General features: G+C 40.4%; 2 long non-coding RNA genes across 7 annotated transcripts in view; one reads left to right on the top strand and one right to left on the bottom strand.

The window, feature by feature from the left end:
- Positions 1-14,149, bottom strand: part of LOC118356983 — a 77,395-nt gene that overhangs the window by 45,699 nt on the left and 17,547 nt on the right. For 3 of the 5 annotated variants that reach the window (XR_004820066.1, XR_004820068.1, XR_004820070.1), the window contains one exon: positions 6,850-6,970. The exons of 1 other annotated variant lie outside the window; for it this stretch is intronic. This is a non-coding gene — a long non-coding RNA (uncharacterized LOC118356983). Of the gene's footprint in view, positions 1-6,849; positions 6,971-9,255; positions 9,702-14,149 lie in introns of those variants that run through there. One more of the 5 variants, XR_004820069.1, reaches the window with a different exon arrangement.
- LOC118356984 overlaps positions 1-14,149 on the top strand; it is a 56,300-nt gene that overhangs the window by 4,453 nt on the left and 37,698 nt on the right. The window contains exons 3-4 of one of the 2 annotated variants that reach the window (XR_004820072.1): positions 4,640-4,688; positions 7,294-7,563. This is a non-coding gene — a long non-coding RNA (uncharacterized LOC118356984). Of the gene's footprint in view, positions 1-4,639; positions 4,689-7,293; positions 7,564-14,149 lie in introns of those variants that run through there. The other variant, XR_004820071.1, reaches the window with a different exon arrangement.

The following is a 14,149-nucleotide window of genomic DNA, read 5'->3' on the forward strand; positions in this document are numbered from 1 at the left end:
AGATTAACAGGAAAAAGGCACACAAAGTGTACTGATATTAATATTAACATCATGCATGGGGACATCACAGAAAAGAAGTGAAAATCAAAAGAAGTGGTTAGACTGCATTTGGGGGGAGGCTTATATATTATTTTACCAAGAGTGATGAACTGGGGAGAAATCGCTAGGCCAGGGCTCCTAGGAACGATAAATTGTGGGAAGGTGGCTGTCAGTAAGGTTTGTCAGGCAGACTCATCTTTGTGCTATCTCTGCTCTTCCTGGTACAGGACGTGGGAACACCTTTACAAATGGAAATTTCTGCCCTGCTTTTAGTCAGAAATGGGGAGGACTTTTCCTATGTCTTTCTCAATTGCCTTCAGCTCAAAAATAACCCTTATGCCAATGGGACATATCTGGGGGTGGTGTATTCTGGACCCCTTCACTAGAAAGCAACTGTGGACTCACACTGAAGTTTTCCAAAGGCAAGTTGCTCTGAATAACATAAATAGATAAAATTGTTCTACCATGTAATTGAAGTACCCTAAAGGAGAAATAGTAGAAGTGGACTAGACAGCATATAACAAAAGAAAGCTAAGGATTTCTTATCACGAAGGTAGAAAGAAAGGGAATTGATTTTTTTAAAGATTTATTTATTTATTTTAGAGAGACAGAGAGAGAAAGAGTGTGCACACAAGTGGGGGGAAAGGCAGAGGGAGAGAATCTTCAAGCAGGCAGCCTACCATGGGGCTCGATCCTATAACCCATGAGATCATGACCTGAGCTGAAACCAAGAGTCTGATGCTCAAGAGCCACCCAGGAACCTCAGGAATTGATTTTTAAAATGCTAAAACGAGGGATGCCTGGGTGGCTCAGTCAGTTAAGCGTCTGCCTTCAGCTCAGGTCATGGTCCCAGGGTCCTGGGATCGAGCCCCGCATCGGGCTCCCTGCTCCGTGGGAAGCCTGCTTCTCCCTCTGCCTGCCGCTCCCCCCACCCCGCTTGTACTCAATCTCTCTCTCTCTCTGACAAATAAATAGACAAAATCTTTAAAAAAAAAATGCTAAAATGAGAAAAGCTGAATGGTTATCAAAGGTTTTTTTTTCAGGGTAGTCAAAATTTTGATATTATTCTTGTTAACTTTTACTACAGGTTTAAAATGTTGGGAAAACATTTAATGAAAGTATCACAACAATGATAGATAACATGTAAATCAATTTTACCTTTAGTAAATTCAACATGAGGTAGAACATCTAAATTTAAAGATTCTAGCCCTAACAAAGAAAGACTAATTCCCACTCTAATGAAGCAATTCTAGATAAAACATAACGAGATAAAGTGTTACTTTTAAGTCCAGGCAGGTAGGCCTTTGGCAACCCACAAAGCCTCTGTTGATCTCAATCACAGTACGGATACGACAGACTATAATGGACCCTGAAGTGGTCTCCCTCGTAAGATTCTGTTTCAACATAAATGGATATGACTCTCTTGTTAAGATGTGCCTCTTCCTTTTCCTTCAGTCACACTTTTAAAATTGAATACGTTCCTCGTAAAAATAGTTGCATTATATTATGACACAATAAAAAGCACACTTTCTTCTCAGTTCCTTTTACAGAACAGGATTACAAGTATTTTTAGGTTCCCAAAATCTTATAAAACCAAAATCTGGAACATTTTAAAATATCTTGCTATCTCAAGAAGTTGTAAAATTTTCTTAAGTTTATTTTTTTATTTAAATTCAATTAATTAACATATACTACGTTATTTGTTTCAGGGATACAGGTCTGTGATTCATCAGTCTTTTATAATACCCAGTGCTCATTACATCACATACCCTCCCCAATGTCCATCACCCAGTTACCCCATCCCTCAACCCCCCTCCCAAGAAGCTGTAAAATTTTTAATCAAGTTTTAATAAGTAAGCCTGGTTTGTCATGAATTGTTCATACTGTTATTAAAATGTCATTTTGAAAAATTACAGAACACTTTTCAAATTTCATGAGCATCTGAGTATTAGATCTCTAGATATTTGCATAGATCACATATTTAAGTTTGAGGGACCAATGTCTCTCCTACAGAAACTTACACAGCAAGAAGCTACAGTGTGGGGTCAATCATAATGAGGCATGCTGTTATTGACCACGTTGATCTAAAATGATCCCTTAACCTTTTTCACTTGTTCTTTTCCTTTATCTTTTTGCAAAACTTCAAAAACTTATGTTTTTTATCCTGTCTTAGGGTTAAAGGTTTTGAAATTACGCTCATGTATTAAAGTTATAAGCCTACACATGTAAAAGTTCTGGTTCCCAAAGCAAATTTTCTCGTCCCTTAAGAGCCTGAACCTGAGCACCAGTAGTAGGGGGAATGTTGCCCGTGATCACCTTTCCCTTTTAAGAATGCTTTTTCCAGTTCAATTTGGTGACCCTTTCTTTTCTTTCTAGTTATTGGGAGCCTTTTCTAAGTACTACCAAACAGGAAATTACCACAAAGACAAGTGGAAGGAAAAAAACATTTTTAAAATAACTTCACACACCACCTGCAATTCTGGTAAATGCCTCGCTCTCAGAGTGTGCGGGCATTTTTGAGATTTCTGTCAAATCAGTCGCACTGCCCCCCCACGGGGATCCGTGTTCCCTTTTCAGCTCAGTAATCAAATAGCTCTGACTGGTCCATGTCTGCTTTTGTCCACTTCTGACCTACATGTTCCCGTGAGGGACATCTTTGTCTCACTTTTCTTTGGTCACTGAGTTCATGTACCTCAATAGGCTAAGTCTAGCAGTCCATTAACGAGAATTCTCAGCTCAGCCCCAGGCCACCCAGAAACCCCGGTTGCATGTTCTCACTGAATGGCTTCACTGGTGGCCCATTCAAATGTGCTAATGTCAGAAAAAAGGGCTGAATGGGGCGCCAATGTACACCATTGCCGAGGCAAAGTGACTGGGCTTCCGATAAAGCCTCCCCCGGGGTGATGTTAAGCAGAGTTAGCAATGGTGCTGAGGCTGAGCCAGGGCTAATGCTCCAATCATGCCAGCAACAGGTGGGACAGATGCAGCCACTGCAATATGAAATCACAGTGCAGAGTTCACCTGCACCTCAATCCTCTCTCCAGCTTCCAACCTGCAGATAAATGTGCAGTTACACCTCCTTCTCCCTCTGGCTGTGGGGCAGGCTCACGGAAGACGTTTTGGGTGGGAAAGGGGACGGGCAGTTTGTTTCCAAGTGTTCTGAGGTTTACTTCTGTTGAAAAGCTTTCTTAGCGCCCTTCTATTTTCTCATGGACCGTACAGAAGCAGAGAAAGCATTGTCTCGAGGGTCACCCCCAAAGCATTAAAGAGACATTTTCGCTCAGCAGAAGACTATTTTGATCATGCAAAGCAGATGTCACATTACAGCCCCGTGCTGCTAATTCTCATAAAAGAACATCTTGAACTGCAACGAAATTATGAAGGTATGATGACTAAACCAATCCCGCAGCCCCTCCTCCTCTAACTGGGGCAAACGAAAGGGGGAAGAAAAGGAGGGCACAACTCCCATTTTTCCTTCTAAAGGTGTCTGAGAAGAAACATAAAAGCAACCAGCCAGTCAGGATTTCCATAATTATTTTTCAATTCACTGAAGACCCCTGGATTTCTGAATTATTCACCAATATACGGTATGCCCACACATCAACCTGGAAGAATAGCCCAAAATTATAGTCCCACTGTCACCCGAACTTGCCACCAACATGAACCAGTACCACTGCCTCCCAGACTCCTAACCCTTAAATCCTGGTGACAGTCTGCAGAGCCAGGCCACGGTCATGACAACCTCAGCCTTCCAGGAACACCCAACATTTTGCTTGGCCACTCACTACAAGTCAACATGTACAAAAACAATTTTCATTTCTTCAGCTCCCTCAAAACCATTTTTCCACTCCTGAATCAAAAATACCAACAAGCCGGGGCGCCTGGGTGGCTCAGATGGTTAAGCGTCTGCCTTCAGCTCAGGTCATGATCCCAGGGTCCAAAGATGGAGCCCCACATTGGGCTCCTGGCTCAGCGGGGAGCCTGCTTCTCCCTCTCCCTTTGCCTCCCCCCTGCTCATGCTCTCTCTCTCTCTCTGTGTCTCAAAGGAATAAATAAAATCTTTAAAAAAAAAATACCAACACGCCAAAGAGTACAGGATATCTCCCCATGTCGGCTAACTTTGGAAAACTGTCATTTTGTTGGGGGATAAAGTCCAAAGCACACGATGCACACACATATCCAAAATGGAATTCAACCCACATGGAAGTGATTCTTAACTATTCCAGAGTGCTAACCTTGGGGATCTCCCAACTAGAGAGTAAGCCCTGAGAACTCATTTCGATCCAGGTTAAAGAGGGATGGTTTTTGTGGAGGGAACTCTCTGAGGCCCACGTTGTCTATCTGGTCCCTGAACAGAGGTCTTCCCCAGGGCTTTATATCTGGTTGCCAAGTCAGCAGCTGGTGCTGGACAGCTGTCCCTGGAGGAGACTTCTTTAGAACGGCAGCCCCAAGTTGACTCCCACACAGTCCTGTTGCTCACATATATTAAGGGGTTTATGGTGAATAAGATTCAAGGACAGTGGTTCTTGGGCACTAGAGAGAAGGTAAGGGGTCCCACAGAGCCTCTAGCCTAAAAATCTTTTTTCTTTTTCCTTTGCAGCCACATAAAAGAAGGTTTCTCCCTCATTGTCCCTCATCTTCTAACGTTGGTAAGCAACTACAGAAGGTTTTGCAAATTATTATAATTTTTATGTAATGTGGAATTCATTTCTTCTCCCTAATTTTTTATAATGGATATGGATTGTTTTTATACTCAGAAAAAGAGTTTTGTTTTTTTTTTTAATAGGAAAGTTAATTGATCCTCAATCTTTTATTCTTTGGAAGTGGAATTTTGCCCTCAATTCCCTAAGAGAAACTAAATATCTGTGTAACATGCTACTAAGAGAAACTACTGGCTAATTTTTGAAAAATGAAATTCAAATTACTCAATCAAGAAAAAAATCTCCCGTCTTCTCTCTCCATAATTTCCCTCCTCCTTGATCATACTTCACCCAACGCTATTTAAGGTGTAAACTTAAATTTAAAAAAAAATCTATGGCTTCTTGTTGGAACTGGTATCTGTAAAGCTCACACTCCTCTAACTGGGGTAGCATTTGAGGGTATTTAGATCTTGCTCCAGGGAACTACACCCATGAGATGTTAGAACTTACCCATTTTAGTTCCTCTGGTATATTTCTAAACAGAGAATGCAAGGATCCCTTCAAAACTATTACAAACTTACATGAAAACTGGATTAGGTTCATACCTAGCCACCTGGCTTGCATTATTTCTCTCATCTTTATTCCTTATGTAGATCAGCTTAAGAAGTCAGAAACTTAGGGGCACCTGGGTGGCTCAGTCATGATCTCAGAATGGTGAGCTCAAGCCCCGAGCCAGGGCTCTGCGCTCAGTGGGGAGTCTGCTTGGGATTCTCTCTCTCCCTCTCCCTCGGTCCCTCCCACCCCCACTCCCGTCTCTCTCAAATAAATAAGTAAATCTTAAAAAAAAAAAGTCGTCACAAATTTATCAAGCAGTTTTTAAAAGATGCCTCTAGATTTTACGTTCTTCACTGCCTCTAAAGAGGCTCCACAAAATGCCCAGAAAGAATGGGCCAATCCCCAGCTGTCCCTTTGTTTATCATTCCTTCCCTCCTCCCTGCTGTGCCCTGCCCTGCTCCCCTCCCCCAGCCACCCAGACTTTGCTTTTGAAGGCATCCTTGACTTCAGAGAAGTTAGACCATGTCACGGATGTCCTCTCTACGGCAGGCTAGTAGAGGTAATGGGCCCTGTGGGAGAGAGGCAGCCGAAGAGAGAGAGGGATTCCTTTGGATACTTAAGGGAATTACTGAGGAGCCTCAGCAGACTCTGGCTAACAAACTAAAAAAAAAAAAAAATGGAAAGCAGCTGATGTTGTTTTACTAGATCCTTTATGCACTCAAGGAAAGGCCACTGTGGAAGTGGAGATGGTGGTGGTTTGTTGTTTGGGGGAGGGGAGTAATTTTTTAAATTATCCTTAGGCCACTTACTGAAGACTCTGAATAAATGTTTCAGATAATTGAGACTATTAATTAAGACTACACCCAGGAAAAGTCATTAGCATTTTGCTCACTAGACAGAGATGGAACAATGAATAAATTCTAGTTAAACAAGAAAAAGTCAATAGCAATCATTTCATAAGTTAGGAAACCAAGTATTTAAGTGCTGCTGAATTTAGAAGAAATCCTTTCTTTTCTCCAGCCTACATTTTTCACTGGAAACAAAGGACAAAGTTATACTCCTAATCTCCCTAACTTCAGCAAAGAACTCTTCACAGGATTCTTCTGATGTTGACTTCAGGCCCTTAAGGCCCGGCCTTTTCTGTACACGTCCTGGGGATCGTATGCACGAACTTCCGGATAGGGGTATACCTACCAACGCTGCCCTCGGAGCAGAATCTGCCCCAGCGCACCTTTAGGCCAGAACTCAACGCTGTGTGTTCTCATTGGATCCTCACTCAAACCTACCACCTCCTTTCCAAAGAATGACTGAAGTAGAGACTGCAACACAGAAATACTTCAGATAGGAATTAGCCGTTGGCTAACTGGCTCTAACCTTCCTGTATGGATACAATGTAGCAATGATACTGGTGAAGCCCACATTAACACCTTCCACATAAACAGCCCAATTCAAAAAGAAGAATGATTAGATAGACATCCCAAAGTACAAAAACAGGATAGATCACATGTGAGGCATTAATACAGACATACATAATGAACATTCTCCTATGTATTTTGTCACTGTTGTTACAAACAAGTGTTCCTTATATGGAAAAAATTGCATTATATTTTCTTACCTTTTTCTCTTGTGACCCAAGAGTAGAATCAACTTGGCATTGAACTGACTCTATTCCAAAGAGACAAATCCCTTCATTGAAGGAGAATCTTGCTTTAAGAACCCCACACTCAGCTGCTAGACTAAGAGAATTAACATAGAAAGATGCAAAAAAAGGCATTTTAGTACAATACAGCAAATTGCAAATTCTGTATATGCAAGTGGGTGGACCTGTATCACAGAGCAGCAACACTGCATAGAAGACCTATGCCTTTATGGAGTAACTTTTCCCCCTGCCTAACTAGGCTTCCAAACAAGCATCCAGCTTTGTTTTCTACTCCTACAAATGTCACTGATGTTGTAGAATCACTTTTTTGCAAGATATATGTGAGTGTGATTCTTAAAAGCAAGTGTCAGCTGAAGCTATTTACTGCATGCAGCTTCTAATTATCTTTTCTTACAAGAGTCTGTTACGCCAAGATCCCAAGCAAACCTACCACCTAGTGACACGCAGTGTATTTGTCTACACCTTCAGAGCTTGCCATAGCTACAGATGCCATCTTCCTAGACTGTCTCTGAAATCTCATGTTTTAGCACTTCAAAAAGGTACCAAGACAATAGTAGGGATGAAGGGAGTGGGTCCTCCTCCCCAATTCAAAAAATGTCAGACATATTTTATGAGCCTAAAGGACTTTGTGTCTCATTGTCAAAATCTTTCTTCACCAAAAGATTAAAACTAGCTAGAACACAGTAGATTGTATTAATTATATAGTCTATTAATTGGACTTTGTATGTAAAATAATTAGCAATGAAGTATCTATGCCAACTGATTAGTGTAGACTTTTATTATTGATGTGGCGGCAAAAATAAACAGGATCTTTAACAAAATTATTTTTAAAGCTACTATGAGCCTCCCTTTTTTGTAGCATTCTTAAACAACTCTTAACTATCATCAAATGGCCCTGCTGTTCTCTCGAATGCCATTGGCAAGAGTTGCAAGCTTCTGGGTTAATTCTATGTAATAAATCAACATTTCTAAATAAGATTCATATATTTAAAAAATCAGTTGCTGTGACTTCACAGCTTGATACAATTTTCTATACGAAAGGGCCTGATAAAGTTTTCGTTTTTTTAACAGTTTAAAAAAATAAGCAGTGACTGGCACCCAAACCTAAAAGAAAGCCAGCAACAAGTCTAATGAAAATCGTGCAGAGAGCCCATCAGACATTAAGTAAATACTTTGCTTGTGTTTTCTAGTCCCTTTTTGTTTGGTTACCATGGCAACCTGTTTTTGTGGGGGTCACTTGGAATGTATAAGAATTTGCTGCAATTAGATGCTTGCGTCCCATTGGCCAGTATAATAGAGAGTAGTAAAACTAAAAAGAAGTAAAAGAGAAGGAAAGGCACGGGTGAATGTGGACAAAGCCAACATGCACTTCAGGAACCAAAGAAAAAATTTTGTAAGCCTAATTATCTTTCAGAGCTATTTTCAAAGTTGCTCTTAATAAAAATTTCCGTATCCTTTAGCCTGTGATTTCTCACCTTGTTGACCTTCCAAACTCCTCCTCAGCTCTAATGCACTTACTGCACTTGATTTTACTTCTGTTGTTCTCTAATTGTTTTATGGATATGTCTTATCCCTTCATGAGACTGCAAAAGTTCTTCAGGGTCAGGACCACACGCTATACTTTGGAGGCAGTGTGATGAAACGGAGAAACCCATCGAAGAGGAATTAGATGTGATGGATTGTGGCCTAGGTTCGGAAACCAGTTAGTTGTACACCACTGAGCCAAGTGCCTTCCACCTCACTGAACCTCAGTTTCCATATTATAAGACTCATGCCTTTCAAAGGTGTTAAAATTAGATTATGGTATACTATCAACAGTGTTATTTAAACCTGTGATATATGCTTATTATGTATGTCCTGAATTAAATTTAATTGATTCAATATTTTATTTTAGAATTCTGTCTCAGGCAGCCCTGAACATCTAGATTAAGGTACCTGCTACTTCTCCAATACTCTAGAGACACTATCACTTTGTTATGGACTCTCAGACTATAAATTTTAAATCCATGGTTAGGCAGAGTGAAAGTATCCTACCTCTCAGAAGAGAGGAAGCAAGTTAAATGTCTGTGAGTATATTCACAAAGAAAAATAAACAGCATTAGCACATGCTCAAAGATTTGCTTAGCCTGGCTCATAAGAAGGCAAAGAAGCATTATGGTGGTGTCTCACCCAGATCCAGACATTCTGAATTACAGAGGAATTGTTTACTTAAAATACCATCACCGCTTTGTTTTTGTTTTTGTTTTTTTTTTGAAACAATATCTATTAAGGTTTAGACCTATCACTCGACATACCAAATGATTTCAGGTCACAACTTGATTGTTTACAATCGAAAGATCAGCTAAATTCTCCTCCATTTACCATGATCACTCCAGATGCTTTAAGCGCTTGTTCAGTCTGCTCAAGAAGGTTATCCATCCAGGCTTTATTTCAACATCTCCACTGGCAAAACAACAAAACAAAAAAACCCCAAAAAACCCTCACCATACCCCAAAGCCATTCATCCTGTGTTCAAGCAGCTCTAGTTAGATAATTCTTCCTTATATTAAAACCAAATCCTTCTTCCCTATTACTCTATACATTGGTCCCAGGCTACAGTTGCTCTCATAACATTGTTTGGAATTCTTTTCCTCTGACTACACATCAGGTTTCCAAGTACTTCTTCAAGAGACATCATGACCTAAACACAATCCTCTGAGCTGGCTAATCAAGACTATGTACAATAGGACTATGACCCCATAGTTAATTCAATGAGCATGGTTGTGTGCCTATTTGAGGCTATATGCTGAAGATACAAAGACAAACTAGACAACATCTTTGATTTCAGGGAGATGATAATCTATAGGAGGAGCCAAGAATGTTAGCAAAGAGGTTCAACAAAAGTTAAGGTTGACAATACAGTAATGTTCCAAAGAGTATGTTTTCAGTGCTCCCTGGGGAGTGGAAAAGGATAGAAAAAGTTTCAGAGAGGAGGTTTTCCCAGGTAGTCCAAAGAGAAAGAGCATTCTGGGAAGAAGCAATAGCATAAACAAAAGTTCTGACATTATGATTCAACATGATAAATTGAGGGAACTCCAAAAAGTTCATTATAACGGAAATGCAGGGTATAAGGCGAGACAAAGCAAGACCTTAGGTTAGAGAGGTAGGCAAGGGCCAGATGGTGGAGGACTGTGTGCGCCAAACTAAGGCATCTGAACTTTGTCCTACAGTCTAGTGGTCTCCAAATTCGGGTGTACATACCACAGGGGATGCAGGAAATGATCCAGCAGGGTAAAATATGAGAACTTCTAGTTTATTTGATTTTTACCCCAAGAATTAGGAAAATGTTAAGCTTTACTAATATTTCACTGGAATTGACACTGGCAACCTCAATAAGTTTGAATATCAACTGTCACATCTCATACACAGTAAGCAAGCAAAGCATCTTGAAGGAAAAATGGGAATTCCACAACATGGAGGGCTGAACAGTTGGCCATCACCCTGTTATTCATTTTACTTTGATCAAAAATGTTGCATTTTATGGTGCCTAGTTAAGTAGATGTATGGATTATATTATCTACTTTTAAGTAAATAACCCTCATAAAATAGACAACTGACTTAAGAAAGATCTCTTCAAAGAAACCCCAAACTGAAGATAACACTAACAGGGTAAGCAAAATAAGACCTAAGAAAAGGGCAGAGCTGATCCTTCCACTCCTTGTATAAACTCTTTGTCAGGTAAAAATACTAATGATACATTCAGATCTATTAAATCATTGACATATAGATGCATATATGTGTGTGTATATATATATATGTATATATACATAAAGAAGGTATATTTTTATTTAAGGTATAGATTTACATCTAGAATATGAAGACCTTACAAATTTTTTTCTAAATTTGATAAAGATTAATAGCTTCTTCTGCAGGATTAAAAAAAAATTATTTATTTGAGAGCGAGCGAGCACATAAGCAAGAGGATAAGCAGATGGAAAGGGAAAAGCAAACTCCCTGCCAAGCAGGGAGCCTGAAGCGGGACTGGATCCCAGGACCCTGAGATCTTGATCTGAGCCAAAGTCAGACGCTTAACCGACTGAGCCACCCAGGCACCCCTCTTCTGCAGGACTTACTTAACAGTAATAGCTTTGGTTAAAAATACTTGTTCTTTCTTCCTTAGAAACATGGTCCAAAGCATTCTGAAGCCCTCTGTTGACCTTAGCAGATGATGCAGTGACCCTGTTCACATACCTTCTTCATAACCTTGTCCCTGAGCCTTGGAGACTGCATCTTAATACACGGTAGCCCTCCATCTGAGGGCTCTCTAGATCCGCAAATAGGTAGGCCAGAAGAGCTCAGTAACTTTTGTCTGCTGATGACAGATAAGAGTTGGAGAATATTTACTGTGTCTCAAGTGGAACAACTCAGAAAAATTCTATGCTAGCTCCTGAGCTCTCCAGCTGGAGTGAGCTCCATTTGCTCATAGCAGGAACCTGCTTGGTGACACCTCCTTTACTGGATCATTCTCTTCCTTTTCTCACTTCTGCCATCCCTTACCATGCTTTCTGGGATCTCCTTCTCCCAAATAAACTCCTTACACTCAAATCCTTCTTTCAAGATTTACTTCTTTGGGAACCCAACCTAAGACAGTGACTGATTAAAATGCATCAGATAAGGGGCGCCTGGGTGGCTCGACTGGTTGAGTGTCTGTCTTCGGCTCAGGTCACCACAGAGTCCTGGGATCAAGCCCTGCATCGGGCTCCCTGCTCAGTGAGGAATCTGCTTCTCCCTCTCCCTCTGTTCCTCCCTGCCGGCTCATGCTCTCTTGCTCTCTCACTCTCTCTCAAATAAATAAATAAAATCTTAAAAAAAAAAAATGCATCAGATAAATAAATGGAAAACAAAGCTAAATATTTGAAGAAATGAGTATCAGACACTCGCTAAACACTTGAGAACAAAACTATGGATGTTTCTAAAATGTTTCTTCTTGATATTTGTTACTCTCTCAATAATGAAATACATGAACAACTTTGGTGAGCCAGTAAAGTGAAATGTAGCGAAGAATATATATATTCTCATTAGTATTGATATCTTTCGAAAACACTCTGTCAGGGAAATAGTGGGTATAAATAGAAAGTTGACTAAAAAGAAAGAGAAAAAAGGCCCTAGGGTAAAGTGACAAAGTTAGCACCATAGCAAAATTCATTAACTATGTTATTATAAGCAAATTTAGGTGCAAAAATGGTAAGCAGATGAACATTTTATTTTGTTGATGGCATTAATTTTATAAAACAAAGACTTTAAAATGTCCATGTCTTGACAATATTTCAATATCACCTTTTTTTTTTTTTAATTTTTTATTGTTATGTTAATCACCATATATTACATCATTAGTTTTTGGTGCAGTGTTCCATGATTCATTGTTTATTCATAACACCCAGTGCTCCATGCAGAACGTGCCCTCCTCCATACCCATCCCAGGCTAACCCATCCCCCTACCCCCCTCCCCTCTAGAACCCTCAGTTTGTTTTTCAGAGTCCATCATCTCTCATGGTTCGTCTCCCCCCTCTGACATACTCCCCCTTTTCTTCCTCTTCTATTATCTTCTTCTTTTTCTTTTTTCTTAAAATATGTTGCGTTATTTGTTTCAGAAGGTACAGATCTGTGATTCAACAGTCTTGCACAATTCACAGCGCTCACCGTAGCACATACCCTCCCCAATATCTATCACCCAGGCCACCCCATCCCTCCCACCCCCGACCACTCCAGTAACACTCAGTTTGTTTCCTGAGATTAAGAATTCCTCATATCAGTGAGGTCATGTGATACATGTCTTTCTCTGATTGACTTATTTCACTCAGCATAACACCCTCCAGTTCCATCCACGTCGTTGCAAATGGCAAGATCTCATTCCTTTTGATGGCTGCATAATATTCCATTGTGTATATATACCACATCTTCTCTTTATCCATTCATCTGTCGATGGGCATCTTGGCCTCTCTTCCACAGTTTGGCTATGGTGGACATTGCTGCTATAAAACATTGGGGTACACGTACCCCTTCGGGTCCCTACATTTGTATCTTTGTGGTAAATACCCAGTAGTGCAATTGCTGGATCGAACGGTAGCTCTAATTTCAACTGTTTGAGGAACCTCCATACTGTTTTCCAGAGGGGTTGCACCGCTTGCATTCCCACCAACAGTGTAGGAGGGTTCCCCTTTCTCCACATCCCCGCCAACATCTGTCGTTCCCTGACTTGTTATTTTAGCCATTCTGACGGGTGTGAGGTGGTATCTCATTGAGGTTTCATTTGGATTTCCCTGATGCCAAGCGATTGTTGAGCACTTTTTCATGTGCCTGTTGGCCATTTGGATGTCTTCTTTGGAGAAATGTCTGTTCATGTCTTCTGCCCATTTCTTGATTGGATTATTTGTTCTTTGGGTGTTGAGTTTGATAAGTTCTTTATAGATTTTGGATACTAGCCCTTTATCTGATATGTCATTTGCAATATTTTCTCCCATTCTGTCGGTTGTCTTTTGGTTTTGTGGACTGTTTCTTTTGCTGTGCAGAAGCTTTTTATCTTGATGAAATCCCAATAGTTCATTTTTGCCCTGGCTTCCCGTGCCTTTGGCGATGTTTCTAGGAAGAAGTTGCTGCGGCTAAGGTCGAAAAGGTTGCTACCTGTGTTCTCCTTTAGGATTTGGATGGGACTCCTGTCTCACGTTTAGGTCTTTCAACCATTTGGAGTCTATTTTTGTGTGTGGTGTAAGGAAATGGTCAGTTTCATTCTTCTGCATGTGGCCTGTCCAATTTTCCCAACACCATTTGTTGAAGAGACTGTCTTTTTGCCATTGGACATTCTTTCCTGCTTTGTCAAAAATAAGTTGACCATAGAGTTGAGGGTCCATTTCTGGGCTCTCTATTCTGTTCCATTGATCTATGTGTCTGTTTTTGTGCCAGTACCATACTGTCTTGATGATGACAGCTTTGTAATAGAGCTGGAAGTCCGGAATTGTGATGCCGCCAGCTTTGCTTTACTTTTTCAGTATTCCTCTGGCTATTCTGGGTCTCTTCTGGTTCCATACAAATTTTAGGATTATTTGTTCCATTTCTTTGAAAAAAGTGGATGGTATTTTGATGGGGATTGCATTGAATGTGTAGATTGCTCTAGGTAGCATTGACATCTTCACAATGTTGATTCTCCCAATCCATGAGCATGGAACGTTTTTTCCATTTCTTTGTGTCTTCTTCAATTTCTTTCCTGAGTATTTTATAG

Source organism: Zalophus californianus, chromosome 5, assembly GCF_009762305.2.
Source record: "Zalophus californianus isolate mZalCal1 chromosome 5, mZalCal1.pri.v2, whole genome shotgun sequence".
Classification (NCBI taxonomy): Eukaryota; Metazoa; Chordata; class Mammalia; order Carnivora; family Otariidae; genus Zalophus; species Zalophus californianus.